Here is a 20,074-nt window from a genome sequence, read left to right as displayed (position 1 = left end):
TCCCCCTTAGGGTTTTTTGTTTTGTTTAATGATTTTATTTATCTGACACTGAGAGAGAGAGAGATCACAAGTAGGCAGAGAGGCAGGCAGAGAGAGAGGGGGAAGCAGGCTCCCTGATGAGCAGAGAGCCCAATGGGGGGCTCAATCCCATGACCCTGGGATCATGACCTAAGCCGAAGGCAGAGGCTTAACCCACTCAGCCGCCCAGGCGCCCCGCCCCCCGTAGGATTCGATGGTTTCGTTGTCCGGTCTACAGCTCTCTCCCGCTGGAAGCTGTTCCGGGGGAAGGGGAAGCAGGACTTCTGTTCCTCCTAAGCTTGTTCCGCCTGACGGCACTGCCAAGGAGGGGACGTCCCATCGTCTCCCTGCACTTCCTCGTACTCTGCAGCCCACCTGTCTCCCGGGGGCTCTGTCTGGATCCACGTGGCCTCGCCGAGGGGGCGCACTCTCCGGCGCCGGGCTGCCCACGGCGTGGCGGCTGGCGCGTCAGTGGGTTCCCTGGGCATCATTACCCAGCAGCATTTCATTTGAACGGAAAGGTCGTTTCGCGGGGCCTCCAACACCCCCACGGAGAATACTGTCGGCGTTCGAACAGTTGGATGGGGTAGAGTTGGATACAATTGTAGGAGGTAGCCTAACGCTCAGGCTGTCTCCATCCACGAGGGGTGACCCTCTTCCCCTCACGTTTGTCCTACCCTCTGTCACGTTTTCCTCTTGCTTCCCACAGACCCCGTGCGAGTCTTGTTGAACACGCATGGTGGCTTTCAGATAAGCTCTGTCCCCACTCTGGGTAGGGGAGCATGTTGGCGGGGGCGGGGGGCGCCAGCCGGGTCTGCTCACGGATGGAATCCTACAGCCACCTTGTCCCTCCCTCGCCGTGGTAAAAGAACTGCCAGAACAGGCCTGGGGGAAGGAGGGGTCCCACGGGTCGTGGCTCCCACTCCCATGGCCGCGGGGAGGGAACTGAGGTTCCTGCTGCCAGCTCAGTGGAGGCTGTGGCGGTGTCCCTTGTGGCGCCAGGCCTGAGGGCGCTCAGCCCGGGGACCGAGGGGGCCGAAGGAGAGCCGTTGGACCCCCCCAGAGGGCCCCCTGGGGCTGCGTCTTTCAGCCCCAGGCAGGTTTCCTTTCAAACAGCAGCAGTGGCAGGGGGTTTTTGTTAAAGGCCCCCACATGAATGTGCAGCAGCGGGAGGGCATGCACGAAGGCCATACGGAGAGCGGCACGTCCCCCGTGTGTCGAGCAGAGAGGGGAGGCAGCACGCTCACCTCTGGTGGGATCCGCATGTGCTTGTGGGGCCGGGTGACCCCTTGGCTGAGGGCAGGGGTGGCTGTGGGGGGTGGGGTGCCAGATGTGTCCAGGGAGCTGGCCTGTGCGGATTCTGGACCAGGGCTGTCCTGCCTGGGCGCGTGCTTTGTGATCCCTCGGTGGGGACACTCGATTGCTGCGGGTTTCCAGAATGCATGTCTCATATTAAAAAAAAGAAAAGTTTTAAGATGTTCCAATTCATTTTTCTCAGATGCAGAGTCTAAGCCGGGCACCATCTGGATTTGCAGGTCGCCGGAAATTACGGGCCACGTGTGGAATCTCCATGACATGACCACCGCACCCGTCAAACGTGGAATCAGGAACGGACGCATCTCTCCCACTGCAGAGCCACTGCTTTTCCTTGAAAAGCCCCAGAAGATTATTTTTAGTATCTGAAACTCATCTTTCCCTCCTAAAATTGAACTTGGTGTTGCAAGGAAATGAGTGAGTGTGCGTCTTTGCCCGGAGAGCCCAAGCTCAGCCCCGTCACGAAGAAGGGCCTGTGGCCTCGTGGGCAAGAAGCAAGGCTCTGGCTCTGGGCCTTACCCCCGGTGGGAGTCTCATTGAGACGGGTGAGTGTGCTGTGCGGCTTGGCCCGAGTACACACTGTGGACCGTACCTGGCACGGCGCACACGCTTTCTGTCCCGTGGCGTCGGTCTGGGAGGGAGAGCCCACACTTTGCCCTGGGGAGACTGTCCTGGGGCGGCGCACCCACGGCTGGGGCGATCTCCACCTTTTCCGCTTTTGGGGAGAGCCCTGGAGCCCCATCCGTCAGGCCCTCCAAGGACTGGGAAGAGATTCGGTTGAAAGAAATGTGCGCCGTGTGCTCGTTCTGGTGGGTTCTGCATTCTTTCCTAGTGAAGTATTGTGCATGGAAAACCAGAATATATGGTCAGCATTCTTCCTATAAACAGAGCAATTGTACATTGTGGAGGAATGACTTTGCGATGACTGGGGGGTTGTCATGGTTACTCTGCCCCCACCATGTGGTCCTGCGTGCTGCTGCCTACGTGGGACGGGGCCGCTCAGTGCCCGGCTGACTCATGGCTCTGTGGGCACCGCCGGCTTGCTCCCCTTTCTCCGGCTGGAGCTCGTAGGAGAGTAAGTGTCCCTGTGTGACCGACCGTATTCCTGGTGTCACACGAAGTCACATGTGGAAGTCCAGGGCACCAGAGGCAGTGTCCGGGGTCATTGGGCCATCAGTGGACCCCTCAGGGCTCCAGAAGACACAGCTGGGAAATGAGCAAACTCTCCAGTCCTATCTGCTTCTCACTCCCTCCGGACTGTGTTTTAGAAAACCCCGCTCCGGTCTGCGCACACGCAGGCAGGCCTGACTTCACGCACGGGTCCGCTCCCGTGTGAGGATTGCCCGGAGTGTGTACATGGAGTGATTTTCTCACTGCTTTTCAGTAGAGTCTCAGGTTTTCCTGGAGGAGTCGGCGTCTGGCTCAGGCCCACGCTGAGTCCCAGCCAGGAACCCGTGCGCACTCGGGCCCACGCTGAGAGTCCCAGCCAGGAACCCGTGCACGCTCGGGGAAGCCGTTTGCCTTTTGCCGCGGCTCCTGTACGTGCGCTCAGTTCTTCCAGCGGCCCCTGAACGGGAGCCAGTGAACAGGCAATCCCCACGGTGCTTTCGCAGCGCTGATTACAGGCATACACGCCATATATCAAAATCTGCCACGTAGACAGGCCCTCCCCTCTGTGGGAGTTACCTGCGACTTGCGTGGTTGAAGAGGAAGGCGGCCGGCCTCTGGGGCGAGCCTTCGGTGTTCTCCTGCCCCGTCTGCTGCAGAAGGGTCCCTGGGGATCGGAGACCGTGTACTTCTCTAGGTCGCGAGGGGTCCAGGTGGGGGTGTCAGAGCCTCTCCCAGCCTCCAGGGCCTCCTCCCGTTGTAGGCACAGGCTGGTCCCCGTGTCCTTCCGTCCCCCGCAGCCCCCCCCCCACCACCCCGGACCTGGTCTCCTTCCACGGGGGGCAGTGACTCCGGCTAAAGGGCCAGTGAGCCCGCTGGGAGCCTTACTCTCCCTTTGAGAGGCTGGTCTCTTGGCAAGAGGAGTTCAAAGTTACTGGGAGACGGTCATGGGTCAGAGTCGGGGCACTCTCTGGGAACATGGACAGCTGGGGACAAGCGCCCTGGTTAATCACTGGGAGTGACCAGGAGTTGGGGGATCCTTCCTTCTGCCCCTTGGCTCTTAGGCCCGTGTGCTGACCCTCTTCAGAGCAGGTTGTGACTTGGGCATATGCCATGCCCCTGGGGAGGGGCCCATCCTCGCCCACAAGGTGACATCTTCAAGTAGGGGCCTCAGCGTCCCCAGAAGGCCCTCCCGTCCTTCCCTCAGGCCACAGCTCTGTGGCGTGGCCTGGTGTGGGCCGGCGTGTCCAGTGGCTCAATGCAGCCGGGCCCTGCTCGCCTCCGCACAGCCCTGTGTTCAGAGATGTCACCACAAAGCGGGGATATTTATGCCACAGAAAGTGACAGATGCTCCAAGGTGGGCCTGGCACCTGCGTGGACGTGCACGGGCGTGCGTGTTTCGGTCAGCGTGCAGAGGTCGGGAGTTTCCTGACCCCCAGGTTTGGGCTGGGATGGAGGGCTGACTCAAACCCAGGTGTGTGAGTCTAGAACCTTCTTACCCTCCCTGCTCCTGCACACGTGTGGCTATGCTTCCCTCCTGCCGCGGGTCCCCAGCACTTCTGACCATGCAGGTTGGTAGAATCTGTTCCACTGGAGCCTCCTTGTCTGGACGGTCTCTTTGGCCTCTCGGAGGGAGTGCCCTGGGCCAGGCAGTCTCAGAACTTCTCAGCTTCTCACTGTTTTCTGGCAGCCGTGGGGATCCCCGTGTGTTCTGAAGCCCCAGAGCGCAGCCTGTAGCTTGCTGAGCATTTCTGAGTTGGGGTCCCAGTCGGCCACTTGGTACCGCTGGGCTGGGGCCGGTGTGGAGGAAATGGGGACTCGGGGCCCTCGGGGGAGAGTGGGCCGGCGGGACCGTTTGCCTCCAGCGTCCTCGGCAGGGTTTGTGCGAGAAAACCAGGCCCCCGGCCCTGCGTGGGGCTGACATGTCGTGTGCACACCGGGCGAGCCGGGGGTGCCAAGTCAGATTCCTACAACATAACGTGATTCTTGACATTTCACAGAGAGCATTAGCGTGGTCATCGGGAGAAACAAATCCTCCCTCCAGCTCGCTTTTCTCGTGTTAGTGTCCGTGCTTGCTCTGGACTACGTCCCGGGGGCAGAGGGGAACAGGCGCTTGTCCCGGGCAGGTGGGGGCCTCTGAAGGCCTTGCCTGGCTGTGGGGGCTGCCAGAGCCCTCTGGCCCTCGCGGGGGGGCCTCAAGGGGACCTCCCCGGACTGGCCTCCCGAGAGAGGACTCTGCAGGGACTCTGGCCGAGAGCGCCTCTTCCTCTGCGTCTTGCTGCTTATCGGGTGTTTGGAAACTCTCACTCCCTCACAGTGCCTGGGCCAAGTTTATATTCTTTTCCCACTGTTAAAAGAGATTAAAAAAAAAAGATTTATTTATTTATTAGAGGGAGAGAGAGAGAGAGAGAGGATACACACACGAGCTGTGGCCAGACGGGGGAGAATCTGAAGCAGGTTCTGCTCGGAGCAAGGAGCCGGGCGTGGGGCTCCGTCTCCCCACCCTGAGATCACGACCTGAGCCCAAGCCAAGAGTTGGGCGCCCAATCTGCTGAGCCCCCCGGGTGCCACCCAAGGCAAGATTTCCTGTTGAAGGACAGTGCTATCACATGTGACCACTGCCCCCTCGTCTCTGCTTTGTTTTGGGACCTTGCTCTTGAGGCAGAGGGTGTCAGCCTGGTGGCCTGGGAGGGAGCCCTCGCGCCTCCTTCCCTGCCGATCCCCCCTGTCACCCACATCTCGCTGGCCTCCGGGCCCTGCCCCAGCCAGCGGCGCCCGTTGGCCATGCGTTCAGCAGGTGTCGTGGGACGGCTCCGGGCCGGCGCTGCGGGGTCAGGGACTCCTGGAGACCTACGCGTCCCTGCTCGTCTGTGCCCCCAGTTCGCCTCTCAGCTGGGCACCGCATGTGCACGGGGAGCGCAGGGCACACCAGCGTGTGCCGGTGTCCCGGACAGACCCTCGCTCTGCACCGCCCTGTCCTGGCTGCGGCTCCCAGTCCCTGCCTCTTGGGCGTAGGGAACAGATACTCCGTGTGACCCACAGGCGGCTCCCTTCTCTGGGCAGGGCTGGCTGCCAGCCGCACTGTGTCAGGCCCTTGGCCCTGCAGACCAGGTCCTCCTCCTGCTCGGCCGGCCCTCCTCCTGGGCTCTGGGGCTCCTGACCTTCGGGGGGCATCTTCAGGCTGTCCCTGGCCAGGTGTGAGCACGGAGGGGCTGCTGAGTGACCCGGTGATGGCCAGGTGCCCCACCCTGGCACGTCCCTCTCCCTGGCCACCCTTTCTGGCCCTGTGTCATTCCGGTGCCTCCAACCTGGCGGCTTCTGCCTCCCCTGGACCGACTTCCGCTCTCTATACCTCCCTTCCTGTCCTGGGCAGTCGCAGTGGTGTGTCTGCTCTCCTCCTGATGCCGAGGGGCCTCGGCTTGTCTTTGCCCCCGCTGGGGACTTGCTTCCGTGTCGTCCGTGGTACCGAGCAACCGCAGAGGCGTGGCTTTCTGGACACAGTCCTGGCACGTGCAAGCGGTGGCCGCCAGGGCCATGTGGAGGATCCTGACCCGCGTCTTCGGGAAGCAGGACCCTGTAGACCAGCCATGGCTGTGCTGGGACCAGCGGGGGGGGACCCGTGTGTCCCTGCTGTTTTCTGTGGGCGTCTCCAGGTCCCCCCATCATGTCCTCTTTGAGGTCGGTGTGACAGTGACCTTTGTGTTGTGCTGAGGCAGCTGGGACCCAGAGCAGTTGCATCCCCCATGGTGGCAGGATTGGCTGTTTGCCCTGGGGGTGAAGGTGGGGCTGTCCTTGGAGACCGCAGAGGTTCTGGGGGCTGGTTCCCAGGAGCCGCCAGGCAGGCAGGCTGGGCTGGAGCCTCGGTGTCCCCCTCACCCCCGGCTCCAGGCCATAACGGCCCACCGTCGGGAGCACACGCAGCCTCCCTCCTGCCAGGCCCCAGCCCCGTAGGCTCCCACAGGACACAAGCACCCTTAGTTAGATCTAGGACTTGGTCATACGTGTGGACTTTGCTACGTAAGAGGCTCATCTCATCACCCTTCGATGCCCACCAGGCTTGGCACAGACTGGAGGACCAGGAAAACCATCTCTGTGGTGGGTTCATGTTCCCTTGTAACCAGGAGCTGAGGTGACAGGGACATAGCTGGCATCAAGCTGGTGCTGGTGGGCCCGGGAGTCTGTCCTGCCCCTCATCTCGGCGAGCGCAGGCCTCCTCGCAGAGCTGTAGCCTGCACGTCTGTGAGTCTTCCTCTCACCCTTCCCCCCAGCAGCCGTGGCTGCTCTGGGGTCCCTCTGCTGCCTTCCATTCCTGAGCCTCTTTCGGACCCCGCCCCCCGCCCCCGATGCTGCAGGGAAGAGCTCTTAAGTCAGCCTTCTTTCTGGGGTGATTAAACAAGTCACTCTATTACCAGTTTGACTCACAGTCTAAAAATGTGCTCATGGCATAGTTGTGGCCACTGAGCCTGGTTTGGTGGGACCAGCCCCAGCCTACTGGGCCCGGACTTTGTGCAGAGGACAGCCCTTTCCCCAGCACTCCGGGCCGCCCGCGCCTTCCTGCCCACTCGCCGCCCTCCGCTGTTCCTGCCCACCTTCAGCTGTGGGGTTTGGCCCGAGACCCTGGTAGAGGGACAGAGGGAGGAAGCCATCTGGAGAGGAATCCGTGTCGGACGGAGAGGAAATTGCCCCGAGTGATCCAAATGACAAGCAGAAGGGAACCTGGGACAGCCAAGTCCAGTAGAAGGGGGCGGGAGGGAAGAGCTGGGGTCTTCCCGCCTGGGCCATGCAGTGCCCTGATCCGTGGACCCTGGAGGCCTGAGGACAGGGCCTGAGGGGGGCATCAAAGAGCCTGGCTGGCAGGAGTCCTGTGTCTCCTGCCTCCTGGGATCAGTGGGCCGGGCAGACACGGACGAGAACCCTGGAGCCGGGGAGGGTCCTGCAAGAGCCAAAGAGGTGAGGTAGTGCGACCAGGGTCCTCCGTGTCGCCTGCTCAGAGACCTAAGACCGTGTGTGGCACCACAGATGGACGACGCGCGGCACGCCAGCTGCTTCTCCTAGAGCGGCGAACCCCAGCTCTTCCCAGGAACCCTCTGGGCCCTGGCATTGTCTGCCTCTTAGCACACGAGAAGCCCGGGAGCCTCACCCTGCCCATCGTGCCCGTGTGTCCTGGGGCCAGCCCTGCCCAGACTGCGGCTCCCTGAGGCTGGGGCTCGGGCCTTCCACCAGGTCCTTGCTGCTGGTCAGGGCCCACTGGCCACGCCTTGAGAACTTAGTGAACGTTCGGAAGAGCAGACTCTGAGCTTCAGAAACTCTGCCTTTTCGGTTCAGATTTTCCTGAGCCCCTCTGCGGCGTTTTCCTCTTGGGCAAGTGGAAGTGACCACCGGGGGCTGGGAGCGGTGGTCCAGTCGGCAGAGAGGACGACGCGTCCCACCTATGGGCAGTGGCCCTGCCCCGGCCGTCCTGGGCCTTGCAGCCTCTGGGCCCCCGGGCGTGGGCAGACTGGAAAGCATAGGTCACGGGCGTAGGGCTTCCTCCTGGTTTTAGAGAGCTTTCCCTGCTCTCAGGACATGGGTACCTGCTTTGATTTGGGGCGGAAGGAGCAGTAGGGCCTTGCCCCTGGGGCCACCTTGATGCCCTCTGGTCAGAGCGTTGCCTCGGCCTCGATTCTCATCCTAGCCCTGAATGTAAGATACTTCTTGGGTGCCTACCGTGTGCCCCCGTGCGGAATGTGGACCTGGTGCCCGTGTGGGGCCGGGACAAGGAGAGCCAGGGCCCATGGCTTCCCTTCTCCACTGTGCTCCGCTCCTCCTGGAACCCCGCCTCCTCGGCACCCCTCCGGCATGTCCTTAGACATTTAGGGAGCCCCGCTGATGCCCGGCCAGGATGGTGTTAAAGAAGGGACTCGCTGGACAGACACCCAGGCGCAGTCGGCGTCCTCCTCCGGAGACACGGGGTCTCTGCGGCCTCTCCCTGGGGAACCCCAGCTCATCCAGGGGCACTGTCAGAGGCCTTGCGGGCTTGTGCGGCTCTGGAAGTTTCCAGGCCCTTGTCCTTCCAGGAAAGCACACACGCGGCAGACATGCTTGTGGGGACAGTAGTGCTTTCTTGGTGTAGACATCGCCTAGCTTCGCTGTGCTGTGTTCCTGTGCTGGGGAAACGTCTGTCTTCTGTACCTGTTTTTGCTGACGCCATTCTAGGCCCATGGGCGCCTGGGAGGCAGAGGAGGGTCGGCGGGGCCTTTCAGAGCGTCCTGGCAAGGAGGGGCACCCCTCCATGTGAGGGGCTTGGAAGGGAGGGGTAGGCGGTGCCCCCTGAGGGAGAGCTGGAGTGGAGGCCTGCAGGCCTGGTGTGGGCCGGGTGTGTGTCGTGCGGCGGGCACAGCAGGGACCCAGGGAGCAGGTGGGGGACTCCGGTGAGCATGCAGAGGCCTGGGAAAGGTCTGAGGATGCCAGCTTCGGCGTGAGAGAGAGGCATCCTGGGCCTGGCCTGAAGGAGGCAGGTGGGGGCCTGTTAGAGATTTGAGTCCGGGCCGGCCTTGACTGCTGTCCAGCCCCGGGGTCCGCGCTCATCCGTGAGCACAGCTGCCTCCGGCCCTGCCCTGGCGCTGCTGCCATTTAGCTGCTTTGGGTCCTGTGGAGACCAGGAGCGGCTCCCCTCGGGATGGCCACCAGGGTCCTCTGCCTCGGGGAGCTGTCTGTGAGGAGCAGCATCACCCAGGCGGGGCCCTGGACTGTGCCCCGCAGGTCCCTGCCCCCCCCACAGCGGATGAACTGGAGGTGACAGACGCCCCAGGAGTCTGGCGGCCTCCTTCTGTGGCCAGGGCGACCTCGCCGTCCCTGCTGGCTCCTTCCTGCCAGCCCCTGGAGCCGGCCTGGTGGCAAGTGAGGGGACATGTGCTGGCTGCCCAGGCTGCGCGTCCGCCACGGCCCCAGCCTTGTTGGGACAGATCCTTGGTGAGTGCGGCACGCATGACGTGTGACCTTGGTCTCCGAGGACAAGCTGTGGAATGTGTGCTCTGGGGCAGGATCAACATCGCCTGAGCAGGGAACGGAGGTCTGGGATCTGGGCATCTGGAGAGCAGACGAGAGGTTGAGCTCATTCCCACGCTGGGCCAGCAGCTCCCCACGAGGTCACGGGAGCGGGTGGGGCTGGAATTACCAAGAGGAGGCCAGAAGGCCACTGGCCCTCAGACAGTGAGTCCAACTGTGGGGCTCCCACACAGGGCGTGGGTTCTCGGGTGCTCTGGGTATGAGAACCCTGGGGCCCTGGAAGACTTCTCAGCTGTGTTGTGTGCAGAGAACGACAGACGCACTGTGTCCGTCCCGCTCCCCGCAGCTATGCTGGGTGGCCTTGGGCAGGTCGCTTGCCCTCTCTGGGTCATTGGTCCCCATTATGAATCCTCCATGTTTCTTGGGTCCTTCCTCCATGAGCTTCCGCTCTCACAGGGTAAACCAGAAGCCTGTGCAAGCAGGATGGTGGTCAGTTGGGAGCCTTTTTGGAGGACTTGTTGTGAGCCAGGGAGCCCGGGGGTTCAGGAATAAGCCTGGTAGAGTCTGCGCTCTCTGGGGGTCCTACCCACCCACCTGAATGGGTCGGTGACCTCACACCATCGGGTGCCAGGGTCAGGGTTAGGGTAGAGGTTCCCGGGATGGTGGGGGTGGAGGGCTGGGGGCCAGGACACGCTGCCCCAGGAAGAGCTGCCGCACAGGCACCACCCCACAGCCTCGTCATGTCCTCCCAACAGATGAGGTGGCTTCTGCCACCCCACATTACAGATGAGGAGACTGAGGCCCATCATGGGGCCATGGCTTTCTTCCCAAGGTTGCACGGCTGGTGAGGGGCAGAGCCCTTCTGAGTCCAGGTTTGCATAAGCCCAGCATGCCCTGGTGCTTTACCACTGGGCTGAGTGTTTGGGGGCGACTGGGGAGCTGGAGCCCGGGAGGGGTCTCTCATCGATGGCAGCTGGACGGTGAGACTCAGGGAGAGGGTGTGCGGCTACCGGGACCTCCAGCCCTGAACCACGTCAGCCCTGTGCCTGCAGAGACTTCGGTCCAGATGGCCTGGCAGCGTCTATACGTTGTGTGTCTGCCTGAGCTATGCGGCCTGCAGGGAAACAGATTTACCCCAGAATTCTGGGGCTCAGGAATCCCCCTGGGGGACAGTGTTCTCCCGGGCAGGAAGTGAGCCGGAGCTGGGCTGTGCTCCTCACGCAGCCGACGAGGCCCCCGGCCCAGCCCGCCTCCTGCATCGCCGCTTGGCTCGCAGATGTGAGCAGGAGACGGAGCGAGGCCTCCGTTCGGGGCGGCAAGTTTGTCAAAGGCAAACCGCAGTCCCCAAGCAAACCGCTCACGGCCCGTCACAGGGCAGGCTGGTCCGTGGCCGCCATGGGCGATCTGGCCTCTCGCGCGTTTGTCCGAGATGCGTTTCTTGCCTGTGCCACTTGCCTGGGGGAGGACAGCGGTTTCAGGGGCCTTAGTGTGATCTGCAAGAACACGTTAGGAGAGGCTCAGGGTCAGAACGGTTTTACAACGGCCCCACCATGTGCCTCCTCTGCCTGGGTCTTTGGGGGCAGCCGGTGGGTGAGATGTACACCTTCCCTCCACCGCTCAGAACCGCGTGACCCGGGGCAACCAGAAACCCTCTGAACTTTGGCTCCTGTGCCTGTATGGATGTGGGGGAATGCTCGTCCAAGCCTGGGCTGTTCACGGGTAGAAGATGCTCGCTGGCTGGGGGCCGTGTTCACGGGATGCGTCCCACCTCTGCCCAGAACCAGATGTGACTCAAGACTGACATCGTGGACTGTAGCTTTGGGTCAGGCCCCAGGCCTTCCCACAGGGGACCTCAGTGATGGTGGCAGACTGGGCGACCCAGGGATGGAGCCCACCTGGGAACATGACAGGACCCTTGGAGGTCACGGTCCCAAGATTCTGGGGAGGGCCTCCTCGGGGGAGGGTGGAGGGACATAGGAGCCAGCAAAGAGGGCTTAGGACTGCGACCTTGATAATAGCAAAAGTGTTGAGCAGCAGCTCGGACAGACCCTGTTCTGGCGCGTGTCGTGTGTCTCGCACGTGCTCCTCGTGCCAAGCCCCCAGCAAATGGGGGTGGTGTCCTCACGTTGTGGTTGGTGGAGTGGAGACCACGGAGCACGGAGGCCCCTTGGCCCAGGTGCACGTCTGCCGGGATTTGAACCCTGGGCCATCGGGCTCCTGTGTCCCTGACTTGGGAGGCTGTCTGGGGAGGAGGTCTGGTTAATGGGGGACGTCAGATACTTCTGTTTTGCTCTGGGGAGAAGTATGGGTTGGAGCTCATTTCTTTTTGCACATAAATGACTGATTTTCACAGCACCGATTGCTGGAAAGTTCGGACTATCATCCCTGGCTTGTCCGTATGTTGTGGTCAGAAACGGAGGAGCAAGGAGCCGTCGGAGCGTAAGTAGGACGGAGCGCGGGTTTGCAGGTGGCAGAGGGCAAGCGTGGGTGAGAACGGGGCGGTCTCAGCGCACGGGGGGCAGACGAGCCTCAGGCTGAGAAGAGCATGCGGGAGTCTTGCCACCCGCGAAGGACTGGTGTGGGGGCACTGAGATCCCCACGACCTGCCGAGAGAACAAGCCGAATCCAGAATGCGGGAGAGACTTCACTGCAGACGACGCCTGGCAGATTCGCGCTCGGAGCCCTACGTGCTCGGTCAGCGGAGCCTCGGCCCGGGCAACGGTGGGACACCACTCCACGCCTGCTGGAAAGGCGAAAAATCCCAAACGCTGACGACACCAGGTGTCTGTGGGGACGAGAGCAGCAGGAGCTGTCCCTGTCCCTCAGCTGTTGGTGGAGCAGACGTGGGCTGCCGCTGCGGAAGACACGCGGTCTCCCAGAGCCCGCCACGCTCTTCCCGGGCGACCCAGCACTCACGCTCCTGTGCAGTCGCGTCAGGGGATCGAGAGCTCACGTTCACACGGGAGCCTGCCCCTGAGGTTCACAGCAGCCCCAGCCCGAAAGCCACCACGTGGTCCGTCCGTGGGGTCTGCGCCAACCCTGATGCCGCCCGACAGCAGCCTGTCGTCGAGCAGTGAGAAGGAGCGCCCTGTCCATTCGCGCAACGTCACGGATGAGTCTGCACGCGCCCCGGCAAGTGACGAAAGCCAGACCAGAGAGGCAGCATTTCACCAAATTCCACTGACATGACGTTCTGGAAAAGGCCAGACTGCAGAGATAGAAAACAGATCAGTGGTTGCCGGGGGCTGGGGTGGGGGAGGCAGCCGACCTCGAGGGAGAGCCATGGGTGCACTTTGTGGGTGGAAAGAACTTGCACCGCCCCGGAACGGGGGACAGCACGCTTCTGTCAAATTCCACGTGGCCTTACCTCTCTAGGAGGGACCCTTCAGGTGTGAAGTTTCAAAGAAGTCCACTGGGCGGTGGGGGGATCTGGATGGAGGGGATCCTCACCGTATTAGGATGAGTGCTAGAGCCTCTCCGACGGGAGTGGGTGGAAAGCTCCGACCGACGTAGCTCGGAAGTCGGAAACTAGGAGGGCTGTGTGCAGACCGCGCTAGCTGGTAGGGCTGGCGGCTGTGACGAGCCAGTCAGTGACTCTGGTGGGCAGAGGAGCCTGGCTTCTCTGGACAGGGGGCGTGGCAGACAGGCCAGGGGATAAGGCCAGGGTGAAGCGCGGACTGAAGCTGGGGCCGCGATCCGAGCTCATGTTAGTGTGACGTACACAGGGACGGACACGCACGGACCTGACGGCACCAAGTGTGCACGGCCACAAGTGTGCAAGGGTGAATTCCCTGGCTCTGTGAGCTGTTAAGTCGGCACCTTGGTGTCTCACGCCGCCTGCAGCGAGAGGAGCTGGGCCCGGCGGGGGCAGGGAGACGGGAGAGGGGCCTGGAGCATCCCGCGGGGCAGACCGTGGGGACCGTCGCTGCGTCACAGGGATGTCAGGGACGTCACAGGGACAGGAGCCACCCTGAGAGAGCTGCTAGTGGACAACTCTGGAACAATTTGAGCCACAAAATAAATAATTTAGAATTGGATTCCAACCCGAAATAGAAAATGAGTATCGACGGTTCCTGACTGGTCTGTGTAAGTGGCTGAAGGAATAAATGGGGACAAGAGACGAGTCTCCCCCACAGGACGGTTCCAGGTAATTTCAGTAGGTGCTCCTGCGCACGTCCTGCCCCATACCCCCAGCCTGGAGCGCAGGCCGCGTGGAGGGAAGGTGGTCTGGAAGGGAACCAGTGGAGGGAACAGGGCCACCAGCACCCGTGACAGCCACGGTGGCATCATGCAGCCCTGACACGATGTGACGCGATAACGCCGCCTTGTCTCCTTCCCAGACCCCGCCACCCGCCCTCCTGTGAGGGAAACCCAAGGCAGACCTCGAGGGAGGGAGGTTCTCTGAGCTCCCTGACCAGGCCTTCCCGAAACTGCCACATTCATCAGAAATGAGGGGAGGCTGAGAAGTAGTCACAGACAGAGGACATTAAGGAGCTGTGACCCCTGCCTGGTGTGACTACTGACCACTGGTGACCCAGATAGGATCCTGGGGCAGAGAAAGGATATTTGAGCAACATTGCCGAACTAAGCACGGAGTGTAGCGTGTTGCTAACAGCCTCCCGTGTCACCATTTTGACAAACGGATGGGGTAGCGAGCACGAGATGTTTTCAGCGGGGACCCTGGGAGCTGGGCCTCCCAGAATGCTCCGTACTGGCTTTGCCACTTTTCTCGAAGTTCAGGACTGTTCTAAAACTTAAAGTGCATTTTTGCAAAACATTCAGGCATACCTGTGTGGCTCTGTTTCTGTCTCGCTCTGTTGTTTCCTGAGTCTACCTGTTTGCCGTCCCGTGGCCTCGGACTCTGTACTGGATCCTGAAATGGAGTAGGTGGGTCTCAGGAGGGCACCCTGGACACATGCCGCTGGGCCCGGCACAGACCCGTGCTGCTGCGTGCGGGCTCTGCACACAGATTACCCAGGTCTGACCCCTTGCTGCACCGTTGGTTAGCTGTGTGACCTTGGGTAACTTACTTCACCTCTCTGGGCCCTGGTGTTTCTGCCTGTCAAATGGGGCAAGTATTGTACCTCCTTCAAGATGCCGTCTAAGGTCCAACGAGCTATCACGATAGAAACACTGTGGTCGGCACCGGGCATGTGCGCCCAAGGGTGCACCAGCTCTCACTTAGGGCTGACCCGAGGTAGCAGGTGTGTTGGAGGAGTGAGCTAGCAGACAGCAGGATATGACCCCTGCGTCCGCAGACCCACTGGTCATGGGATCCGGCCATCGTGCGGAGGGCTCCAGGAGCGTGCCAGGCAGGTGCACACGGCTGGCGGCCCTCGTCCTCGCGCACACCTGTGCTGCTTATCTTACGGGACCGTGGAAGGCAGGGGCAGAGGGGGCAGAGGGTTCCCAGTCCCACCATCTCATTAGGGAAGGAAAATGTGCTTTCACCTCTTTCCCAGCTTTGCAGTGATTGTTAAGGGTAATAGAAATAAAACTAGAACAGCAGGGGGGTGGGACACGGGAGTGCTGCCAGGGTTCTGGATGCAAGAGAGGGTCATCCTTGGTGTGGCTTCCTCATTCTTGGCGCCCTTGGAATTGGCCTGATGGTGCTCTAGGACGCCGGGTTCCCTGAGAGACCACGATGGAGCCGACAGATGGACGAAACGGAGAAAGCCCGTCAGTAAGCGGTGTCGGCAAGAACGCCAAGCTTCGGGAGCGCGTAATCTCCACGGGTCGGAGTAGACGAGGGAAGGCGGGGGCTGCGTCTGGCGAAGCAGACAGAGCACCTGCCCTGCGAGCCGGACGCCCCTGCCTGGAACGGTGTCCCGGGACCTGTGCTCGTGCGCTCCGGGAGATGGGTGCCTGAGCTCGGCCCGAGCCCAGATGCCCAGCTGGAGAGTGTGGTGGGCTCACGCAGTGAAATGCCCCACAGCAAAGTAAGACCCACAGAAGCCGCACACGGGGGCACACGAATAAACTGAACTCCCCGAAACAACAGGGAAAAATCCTAGAACAACCCTAAAAACAGAACTCAGAGGAAGGAAAAGGCACAGACATAAAAGGACGCTTACTCTGTGATTCCACTTATAGGACATTAAAACACAGACGGAACTAAACTGTGTTGTTAGGGCTGCGTAATTAGATAGTAAACCTAGGAGGGAAACAAGGAAGCAGTGGCCACAGGAGTCAGGGCGGTGGTTTTCCCCTGAGGGATGCAGGGGCTGCTTGGTGGGCAAGGGGGAGGCGTCTGTGTCCTGACCAGGGTGGAGGGTATGTGGACGCTCTTTTGCAGCTAGCGTCTCACAGTGAGAATAATTTAAGGAGCTACGGTGTATGGGAGGGCTGAGGCCGTGTGAGAGCTCTTGGATGAATGTCCTAGATAGTGATTGGAGACCCTGGAGCCACTCTCCAGAATGTGTCCCAGTCCGGTAGGTGTGGGATCTCTGGGCGGACAGAAGAGGCTCTGAACGCTGGTGCTGCAGCTTCACATCATCGCGGCCTCCAGCAAGACCCCCGACCTCTCAGAATCTCAGTTTGCCGATCCATAAAATGGGAATGAAAATATGTACCAGACAAAATGATCGAAAGGACTGTACCTTGCCCAGTCCTGGCACAGACCAGCCGTATCACTGATGCGTGCTGATGTTGGTAGTTTGACAACCGTCCGGGGTAGCTGGAGCCACGGACAGCCACTGCCAGTTCCTTCCTTCCTGTACACGGATGTCACCTGCCCGTCAACGGTAAATTCCGCTCCCCTTGGACCTGGGCTGGCCCTCTGAGTACGCTGGTCACTGACACCTGGCACAGGTGATACCGAGGCACTTCTGAGTTCCCGCAGTAGGTGAGGCTGGAGGCTCGCTGGGGCAGGTATCCCGCCGCTGCAGAGCCTGGTCCTGGGGGAAGTGGCTTCCTGCCTCATGTGGTGCCTAGGTCCTTGGATGCGTCAGGAGCCTGGGGAAGGTATTAATGGAAGTGGGAATGTTCCTGCCAGTGTGAAGCCTGAGAGACACCACAGCGGCCAGGCATGCTCTTAACCGAATCAGTTCACCCAGCATTTCCTGAGCTCCAGCTCTGGCAGGCTGCTGCCTCCCTGGGGGTGCGGCCCATCCCTGTGATTGAGGGTTGTACTCTGTCAAGATAAGCTCTGTGGGCGCAGGTTGAGGGCAGGCCTCAGGCCAGGTCAGCCCCATCAGTGAGAGGGGCGGAGGGACCAGCCGTGTATGAACTGAGAGCACACCGTCTCCTCATTCGCCAGCGTTGAATGGGGTCAGGATGGATGAAATCCCACCAGCCCTGAGCCCACTGTTCGAGCACGAGTGCGGGTAGCCTTGCCAGGTACATTGGTCTGCGTTTTCCAGAACGAAGTTTGACACATCTTCCCAAATTTGGAGTGCTGGGTTGTATGGCCGGGAAAGCCCGATTCTAGAGGTTCATGCTACAGATGTCCTGTCGCTCCCCACCCAAGAGCCATGCCTGGAAGGACTCATCGCAGTGTGGTGTATGGCAGAAAGCCGTGTGGCTGAACACTCCTCAGTAGGGAGCTGCTTGGGTAAGTGCTGTGCCTCCCCAGAGTGAAATCCTGGACAGCTGGGCAGAAGGAAGGAGGTAGTGCCCCAGGCTCACGGATGGGAGGATTCAGGATTTTAAAGACACCATGTGTCCTGACTTACCTGTTGTTTCACTCAACAGAACCCCAGCCAGTACAGTCTCTGCAAAGTCCGTGCTTGGTTCCGGTGACCCCGATAAGCTGGTTCAGCTGTGTGTGTGGCTGAGCGCCGGCCAGGGCAGGACTGTCACAAGAACGCGCTTGAAAAACAAGATGGGGATCCTTTGCCGGGTACAAGCTGCGGCAAAAATGGGGGCAGAGGAGGAGGTGAGCGGCCAGCCGGCACCGGAGACGGGGCACACGGCGGGGGGCAGAGGCTGGTCAGTGTGGCTGACGTGGCTCAGCGTTCGTATGGAAATGAGATGGGCTGGCTTCTGACATCGCGTCACTCTCGGAGATGCGCCCCTGATGGTGGGAGACATGACCTGATGAGCACAACCTTGGCATCTCGGAGAGAAAAGCAAGGAAGTTTTTATTATGATCTCGAGGTAGGGAAAAGATTTGTTACCTTAGATGTGAGAAGGGTGCCGAGGCCAGGAAAACATTCATAAATCTGCTGGTATTTACAGTTTGAAAACCCTGATGAGGGAGCCTTGGGGGCAGGATGAAAAGCCAGGCCATGGAGCAGCAGACGACACTTATCAACAGTAAGTGTCCAGCATGCCCGGGATGCACACATGCTCTCCACCTGTCAGTGAGAACACGACTTCCTCCCTCAAAGGAGCAGGGAAATGGGCAACATGTATGAACAGGAAAGTTCTGGCAGGGGAAATTTAAAAAAAAAAATCCATGAAAGGAAGTGTGACCTTTGTATGAGGCTGACCCCTCTGAAACTGTCACATGCAGTCAGTGATCAGAACCAAATGTTGCCACTCCCCTTGGTCCCGTCACAGGAATGGGGCAGGTGCGAGTTTCAGGTCAGAGGTCATGACGCACAGCCTGAGGCACTGCCTTCTGCTGAGGATGGTGCAAGGCAGGGGTGTCCGTGCTCTGCCCTGTCAGGGGCTGCGTGCCATGGACACTGTGGGGACAGTTTGGTGTCTAGTCCACACCCACCCTCAGATCCTTCTGGAAGAAGCCGCCATGCAGCATCTCAGATGGTCATGCACAGAGTCCCCACATGACCCAGCATTCCCCTCCTGAAATGAAGACGTCCCTTCCTGCAAACGTGTCGGAAGTGCTCACGGTGGCATTGCCTATAGGATCCCGGAGCTGGAGACCACCTGTGTACCCATAAAGCTGATGAGCAGGGGATGGCCACGGGCCACAGCCACACTCTGGAATATTACTCAGCCATACAAAGGAACAGAGCACCAGGGGGTGCTGGAACTCAGATGAGCCTGGAGGGCACGCTGAGTGACAGAAGTCAGTCACAGGAGGCCACATACCAGGTGATCCCATTCATAGAAAAGCCCAGAATGGGAAATTGAGACAAAGCAGGTGAACGGTTGCTGAGGACTGGGGAGTGGTGCAGGGGTTACCACTAAGGGCTTCGGGGCTTCTTTCTGGGATAATGAGAATGTTCCAGAACCAGCGGCGGTGATGGCTGCACATGTCTGGGAGTACCCGGAAACTCACTGAACTGGACGCTTCAAACAGACCGACTTGTGTGGTGTGCGAATCACGTCTCGTTTCGTTTTGTTTGCTTTTTGGTTTTTAAGCAATCTCTGGGCACTTTGCCAGCAAAGGGCATATGTAATACCCACCCAGAGGGGTGGACTTAGGTGGCGAGACTCAGTGGGCCTCGTAAAGTCACTGGGCACTGAGCTCGCCAGTCCCTGACGACACACAGGCCGGCACGCGGAGCCGGTCACGGACGGCTGTGCCAGCGTCCCCCTGGCCTGCACAGAGGAGGAGGCAGGGAGGTGGCGCGGCTGGGACCACCGCGTGGCCCCCGCATGGTCGTGTCCAGCTCCTCCCAGCCCCCCCCAGGCGTGACCCACATGCTGTGTGTATTTCTCGCGTGGAAGCCGTGCGGGATGACGGTGTCAGGAGGCGCTAAGGGGGCCCGGCTCGCATCGTAGGGATGAATGTTTTCTTCGCTTGCTAGAAATAATCCTTCTTCCGAATTTTAAACTCTGAATGGCTTTGAAAGTAGGTAAAGACTTTAACCCCAGGTGTTCCAGTGATGAGGGCGCGTAACTCGCCGGCCAAACGGGGTGCAGCGAACCAGGCCCGCGGCGAGAGTCTGGAGCAGACGTGGCACGGGGGGCACGGCCGTCCCCGCGGCTTCTTGCCTGGGGCCTTGCTGAGTGATGTGACAGTGGGTCTGGGGTAACTCGGAGGCGCCTGTACCCCCACATGTGGTGGTCCGTGCTGGCCGACGACCTCAGCCGGGACTTGACCACAGCCCTTCCTCGTGGCTCCTCCATGTGGCTCGGGCCCCCTCCCGGCGTGGCCGCCTCCGGTGAGAGCCTCGTCACCTGGTGGCTCAGGGCTCCGGGGGCTGTCAGCCGTGCACGCAGCACATGGCACTATCTGCACACTTGGTTGGCCACAGCTGTCCCAAGTTTCCCCAGATTCATGGGGAGGGACGGAGGGAGTGAGGTCACTCTTGAGAGGGTGCGTGGGGAAGGGGCTGTTCCTGCAGGTGTCCTCGCTGGGGGCCGTCTGCGACGTTGTGTCGGACGCACAGAGCCTTGGGGGCCTGGCCCATGGGATGGACACAGGGTTATTGACTGCCTCTCCGCCCCTGGTGCCAATGATGCTTCTGGGGAGCTGTGCCCACCCCCCATTATCCTCCCGGCCTCCTGTCCCCATGACTGAATGCTTTAAAGGAGCAGGTTCCGGGAGCCCACTGCTGCGCTTTTCTGGAAACCGTCCAGGGAAACACCAGTGTGGCTTCTCAGGTCAAGGGTTTGCAGTAGTCACCAGATGGGCGGGACAGCCGACAATGGGGATTGGGGTGTCTGAGTCATGGCACCTGGGGGGTCCCCATGCTGAGGCCGGCTTCCGGACTCCCACAGGCTGGGTCCCAACTTGTGTGAATCTGAGAAGGTCCCTGTCCGCCTCATCCCTGCCTTCTCTGGCCACGGACAG

At 60.8% G+C, this 20,074-nt stretch overlaps 1 protein-coding gene and 1 long non-coding RNA gene across 2 annotated transcripts in view; one reads left to right on the top strand and one right to left on the bottom strand.

Annotated features, from left to right (window-relative positions):
* Nucleotides 1-1,746, top strand: part of LOC309847174 — a 30,566-nt gene extending 28,820 nt beyond the window's left edge. The window contains exon 3 of the long non-coding RNA XR_014302357.1: nt 1,517-1,746. This is a non-coding gene — a long non-coding RNA (uncharacterized lncRNA). The remainder of the gene's footprint in view (nt 1-1,516) is intronic.
* LOC309846771 (uncharacterized protein) overlaps nt 1-20,074 on the bottom strand; it is a 399,750-nt gene that overhangs the window by 249,418 nt on the left and 130,258 nt on the right. The gene's annotated exons all lie outside the window — the stretch shown is intronic.

This window comes from Mustela nivalis, assembly GCF_964662115.1.
Source record: "Mustela nivalis genome assembly, chromosome: 13".
NCBI classification, from domain to species: Eukaryota; Metazoa; Chordata; class Mammalia; order Carnivora; family Mustelidae; genus Mustela; species Mustela nivalis.
Note: the sequence above shows the minus strand (reverse complement) of the source record. Positions and strands in the feature narration are given on the sequence as shown.